Below are 7,162 nucleotides of genomic sequence, written 5' to 3'. Positions count from 1 at the left end.
ACTAGATCGAGTATAGGCCACTCGATCGAGTGAGTGACTTACTCGATCAAGTAGGTGAAGGTTCGAAGCACGTAAAACAAATTAACAGGGCTACTCGATCGAGTAACAAGCGGTGCACTCGATCGAGTGAGGGCCACTCGATCGAGTACCCTACGCATTTCTCAGCACTGTCCAATTTTCCTAGAACAATCATAACTCACTCGTTTCTTGGTCGTTTTGGGCGTGTGACCTATCGTTGGAATCGTAAAAGAACAAGCTATCACCTCCAATTAGAATCAAATTAAAATCATTTGTGCATCTCAAGTATCCCTAACCACATGTTACTATTTACAAAAGCCAAACAACAATTTCCATCATGCACATACATTATTCAACTTACCACTCATGTAATGCCCGCATGCTTTTATTCTATAACCTTACATAAAAACAATGACAATATATATAACATAAAATTCCCATTTATGTGTTACTAACATATCAACATTATAAAAATCCACTTCAGTCATATAAACATGCTTAAATCATGAAATCATATTTTTAAGCAACATTGTCCATCATCCATCATACACTTTATCTAACGCATGCATATAGTATACAGCTTTATTATATAACTTTACGAAACAAAATCATGTATAACCATATCACATCGCCTAATCTCATGTTACTAAGTTTGCCACATTATAAATAATTCATCCTGCAATACATTATTCATCACATATTATCATATATGAACTATTTCCCTTTTCCACCACATCATTCATCATTCTCATATACTTTTCCAACAATTCCAACCAACATTGTAAACCAACTATCATTCGACATGCTTTCAATCAACAACATACAAAATCACACTGATGCATGCCACGCATCACTATATAGCTACACAATTCATAAAATAAACACATAGTGATAGGACAAGAGTTGGTCGTCACCTGTCCATCAAAGACATTTATAATACTCAACAAACAACTAGTTAGCGGTAAGTCGAGGTCGATCCATGGGACGGTGTGCTTTGGGTTCTAAGTCTATCTATCTTAATTTATGCTAGTGTTACAATTTGGTTGGATTTGTAGTTGTGTCTAAACTAATGCAAGCAATGTAGTAAAATAAGCAATAAAAGGGAGGATTTAAACAAATGATTAAAAGTGATAGGATATCATGGGGTCATAGGGGATTCATGGTATTGATCATACAAACATGTTTACAATTATAAGCAAGCAATTATTGTTGTGGAGGAACCGAAATGGTTTATGTCTTACGGTTCTTAGGTAGAGTTGGGTCCCGGAGCCGAATCGATTAGATTGTACAACACCTACAAGTCGACTTACTTTCCTCCTAATCAACTTCTATGCATGGTCTAACAAGACTTGAGTTGGTTTATATCTTACAAGTCAAGTTGAATAGATAAGAGATGGTTGTAAATGCAAGGATTCATAGGCTTAGCATTTCATCAAACATAACATGTGCATAAAGTTGACATCACAACAAGCAAGCAATTTAATTATGAAAACATATTAGATTAAGCATGAATCAATCCCATGTTGGTTTCCCTTAATTACCCACTAATCCTAGTGTGGACAAGGCCCTCGGGAACTGCGTCCGAGGGATCCACACCGGCATAATCGACTCGAGGTTCTTTCGAATCGAATTAAGACAAATTAGAGTCGCCACCAAGTTTTTTGGGAACTTGGAACCGTTCAAGTCAACTTTACACCTTTCATCGAAAAGCATAAAGCCAATCGACTACGAGTGATTAAAGATAAAGACTTGTACCCTATATCACTCGATTTGAATGACTCTCGTAATCCAATGGTATTTAGACGGATCCACAAACCATAGATCTTGAGTAAGGGGTGAGGGTACGTGTTGGGAAGCCCATAAGGACACCCAACCCCGCCCGTCGATAACGGCCTCTACTAAGTCAAGTGTCGGATTTCAAACAAGGTCATAGCTACTGCGATGTATGTAATGCAAACGTTGTTTTAACCCTATCATGTGACAACAATTTCTATGTCGTTTTAGATGCAACTAAACTAACTTTGTCAAAGTTGTAATTTAGCATGTGGGTTGATTAATCTAAACAACATACAAACAAAGCAAACAAGGCTTAAGGGGGAATGGGGGAGCCGTTGGGATCTACCTATTACAAACCAGGCATTTCATGCCGACACAACAATAAATAAATTACAACTCGATCTAATTACAATTGCTACATACAACTCAAAACACGACACAAAACACACGGCCAATTGGCCTTGAAAACCGTGCACATGAGGGTGGCCCACGGCTCACATGACCCACGGTCCTTGGGTCATCCTCGTATTGAGTGCTCGCGCTTAATCTCATCGAATTAGACATAGGGCTACGCACCAAAGCATGCATTAGCATAAACCAGGCCATGTTGCTTTGGACAACACGCGGTTTACTACGCCTCTACAAGCATTGGGAACAACCGTCTAATCAAACAAGACTAAGGTTTTTAGAAATCATTTGACTCGATAAAAGAAAACAAACTTGAAATATTACAACTCGATAAACCAACAATAAATTACAAACAATGAAACAACGAGAAAACAAACGGCATAAAACAAAACGAGAAAGGTACAGAAAACGGCCACCACACGGCCCTAACCAACGGCCAAGATAAGGTTAACCTAGTTCCTAAGTTAGATTCATTGATTAGATCGAATGATTGCGAAAAGGGATCGAAAACAAGTTAGAAAACGAGTAAAAACACGATGTCGATTGATTGTCGCGCAAGGGTGCATTCTACACGGCCTAAAGGGTCCAATTTAGGTTAAATTCGCTAATTAATTTAACTCATCGAGTGTCAATAAGAAGGTGTTAATCACGCACTCTTATACTAGCGAGAAATTAGGTGAAAGAGATAGATGCATTCAATTATTTACAGAATTGTTAGTTGATTTTACAACTTACGTCGAAGCCACCTATCATGTCTAATTAGGTTATTAAATTAAATTAAAGTCATCTAAATACGTCATAGGTTAACAATCAGAGGTTAAACTAACATGCAACGGGTCCTAGGGTCCATCGATTTGGCCGAAACAGTAAGGGGGTCGAAAGCGATGAAAGTTAGACAACTCGTTTTATTTATGCCCTACCTTGAACACGAGGATATGTAAATGAGACGGGGGTGTACGACCGACAGAAGGAGCGGTTTCTTTTCCCATCTCAAGTCAACGCGGGTGTTCATGGTGGTACTTTAACTCATACTCGGACTAACTAGTTTCATAGTTAATTTAAAACAATCGAAAAAACAAACAAAAACAAACGAAAAACAAACTAAAAAAAGCATGAAAAAAACGAAATAAAAAAGGGAAAGAGAAGGGGATTTGATGCACCCTCAACCTACATGTATCGTTGACACCGTCTTGGGTCGTAATCGAAGGTAGATTTTATCTCGAGAGGCCGTCGTCGACGAAGAACAAAGCACACGCGCGTTTTGGAAAGTTTCTGGACAGCGATTTTAAAACAGTGATATCTCCCTCGTTTCACGACGAAAATTCGATCCGAAAGATGTTTTGGAAACTATAAAGAGAGGAGAACAGGGATCTTAAAGCAACCCCTGCTCGTTTTTGGTTATTGGGCACGAAAAACGAGCACAAACAGAACTGGACAGACAAGGAAAAACCGCGAAAACAGAGTGTTATTTCACTCTGTTTTTCGAGGAATTTCGTGTACTCTCAAGGGCAATTTGGCTCGTAATTCTTTATCTAATGTGTAGATGGATGTTATATGGTTAATTAGGAACAAGAAACTCGAATTTTTATGGTGATTTGATGGAGGAACGAAAGGGTTTTCGAAGGAGACACACAAACAGTTTCAGTTTGTGTGTCGGTTTTGTTTAGGGTTTTTGGAGGATGTTTAGGGTTTGTTTCTGAGGTTTAAAGCTTCTATGTGATGGTTGGATGTATGGAGAACTTAGAGGAATGAATGTATGGTGAAGGGGTGGTATTTATAAGGGTTTAAAATAGGTTAAAAGGGAGTAAGGAAGCAGCCGGGCTCAATGAACATAGCTGCTGTCCATCGGTTTTGGGAGGGGTTTCTAGGGTTCGTTTTGGAGGATTTCTTGGTGATTAAGCTAGGATAATATGGGTAGGATACTAGGGTATGGGTTAGGGTTAATGGGTACGGGTCTTGGTAGTGTTTGAAGCGGGTTTGGGCTCGGGAATTGGCTCGCAAAACAGGGGACTGTTTGCGGTTTTATGCGGGCTGCTTGGGGTTGGTTTTGAACGAGAATTTGGGCTGCTTGTGAGGGGGTTCGAACATGGGTTGATGGGTATTGGTATAGGTGGGTTAGTGTACTCGAGATTCGTGCCAATTCGCAAAGGAAACGGGCTTAAAAACCGAGCTAAAATTGAGCTCAAAACACACGATGCAAAACGAGTTCCTCGCTTTAAAAATCGATTTTTCAAATCAATTAACCCATTAAAATAAATGACTTTTCAAATCAAATATACTCATAAAATGATTTTTCAAATCAAATACTTATTTTATTTTCAATAAAATAAACTTGGAAAATAAATTCAAAATAAAGCTTTAATTTAAATATCATTTAAATTAATAAAATGAACTCACTAAAAAAACATTAATTTAAATATCATTTAAATTAATAGAATACTTCATCGACGACGCCCATTCTACCTCGTAAACGAGCTCCAAATAATGACAGTGACAACTAAAGAATACATGTGTCCTATCATCATCGGGTGTTTGTCGGGTTCTCTATAAATTCCAATATCGACGGATACGGGTATCTACAGAGCCCCCACTTTGACTGAGGCTTGGACAAGGCGAAAGTCAAAGTATACCCCAGGTCCCTTTCGACCTGAGGATTCTTCGGGTCGTTTATAGTCCATTAGACTTGCGTATATAAGCTCGCCAGCCATAAGAAGAGATCATACCTGAAACTTTGTTGGGGTTGACTCTTGCTTCTGTTGCGTCGAAACATCATCGTTGGTCATCGACCCATAAATTGCATAAATGGTGGGTTGAGCCTTAGCCTTAGGCGCCTACGTATCCGTTTCTGACGGAATCAAACCCGCGTCGTAGTTCGGCCACTGCTGACACATGCCCAAAGTTTATCATCTGCTGGCATTTGTCCCAAATTCATCATCTGTTGATATTTGCCCAAAACTTATCATCTGCTGGCACTTGTCCGAAATTCATCTGTTGACACTTGCCCAAAGCTTATCATCTGCTGGCAGGTGTCCAAATGGGACGGGACTTTCCGAGGAGGTTGCCGCCGCTTTCATCATTTGCTTTCAGCTACGAAATTCTTCCATTTCATACTCTTGTATTGAATTGAATTATTGGTGGATGTCATCCTTTACATCTTGATAATGGTCTCTGAAGCCAACGGCTTCAGAGCCCCCAGTTTGCAATGGCTCTAAAGTCGAAGACTTTAGAGCCCCCAGTTGAAGCATATCCTGCTATATTTGAAACACAGAAAACGTGCTAGCGATAATCATCACATAAGCAGATTTGGATCATCGATCTTAAAATTGGATCATTTGAAAGATTGGGTCATCGACCCAAAAATTGAATTTGAAAATTTTGAATAATTGGGTCATCGACCCGAATCTAGAATTTGACATCACTTGGAATGTTGGGCCATCGACCCTTCGAAATTGAATTTGAAATTTTGAATGATTGGGCCATCGACCCGAAAATTGAATTTGAAAATTTTGAATAATTGGGCCATCGACCCGAAGTTTCTACTACTTGGACCATCTATCCACAATTCGCAAAAAAGTTTTTGGAATTTTGAAATTTTGAAATTTTCGGCATTTTGAAATTTTTGAAATCGAACCTCGATGGGTGAGCATGAAATACGACACAGACACTCTGTATGACTCGTATAAACGTGGGCGTAGCCCGCTACCGTAAAACAAAAAAGGAAAATAAAACCCTAAGTGTGCACGGGCTTTAATTCAATTATTGACTTGTTGGGGGTAGAAAGGTAAATTGGCCATTCCGGCGCCAAAAGATGGCAAATGGGAATCACAAGGTCGTCGAACTTGGGACGGAGATATCGTATGGCATGGGCGTGCTCCCGAGGGCACATGGGAATCAAGGTCACTTGACATTGACAAGGTGGATTAAACTCACGGAGCAACAACGTTAGCCTCGCCTAGACACTAAACACAGACTGATTTTATGAGAACAGTTGGACATCACACATCACTCCTGTTGGGAACATTCTGTCACTCTTCTCCTCGCCTCCTTTCTTTTCAGCGAGTTTCATCATTTCTTGCCACCGCCTTCTTTCTTTTCAAATGCTTTTACTATTTTTTCTTCCACGCCTTCTTTCTTTTCAGCGGGTTTTTCATATTTTCTGTTCCCAACACAAACCCACATCTATGTGACTCAGCATCTTTGCCTAAACCATTAGATAAAGCTCATTCCGAGACTTGACACTACTCATCTGAACCTATATCCTTATCCTAGCCTACATCGAGTGCTAAGACTGACTCAAACAAATGTGGCTTCATTTGGACTTGGTTAAGACCCCTAATAAATCGACAAGATGACAACTTGTTTGATGAGTGGATTGAATCCTTTAATCTGAAGGACTGCCTACGTATTCGCGTGGAGCGAAATCAAATCCGACGTAGTTCGATCATGGTGCATAAAAATGGCATTTTGATTGTGTGTACACACTCAAAGGTTTCACCTAAGGTATCATGTCATATCCCATTCTAGCCTGTAAAGTACCGTTAAATCCCGTGTTCTAGGGTTGGTACAAAAGGTTGTGGTTCTTTGGGGATGTGGAGCTTGATAAAAACAGGTTCGTAAGGTAAACGATCATTCTGAAGGTTCGTTTTGTGGTGCTAAGGCCAAGGGTTATGGCTGCCGATGTGGTTGGAATGGGTGTCTCGGGTTTGATGAACCACGAGTGCAAATGGGTTGAAAAATGATGTGGGTTCAAATTTCCATGTCTGGACCCTAACGGTTGGGTGTAACAACACAAGAGGAATGATTCTCAAAATTCCCGACTATCCCCTTGTAACTGTCTCAGGAAGGACTTAGAGGGTAAAGAGGTTGCTACTTAAGCTTTTGGGCTTCGCCCATTGAACTTCAACTATGGGTACTTGACTTGACTTCTGGCTTCCGTAACTTCGACATTCAACCAAAAAGC

Source organism: Silene latifolia, chromosome 9, assembly GCF_048544455.1.
Source record: "Silene latifolia isolate original U9 population chromosome 9, ASM4854445v1, whole genome shotgun sequence".
Lineage (NCBI taxonomy): Eukaryota > Viridiplantae > Streptophyta > Magnoliopsida > Caryophyllales > Caryophyllaceae > Silene > Silene latifolia.
Note: the sequence above shows the minus strand (reverse complement) of the source record.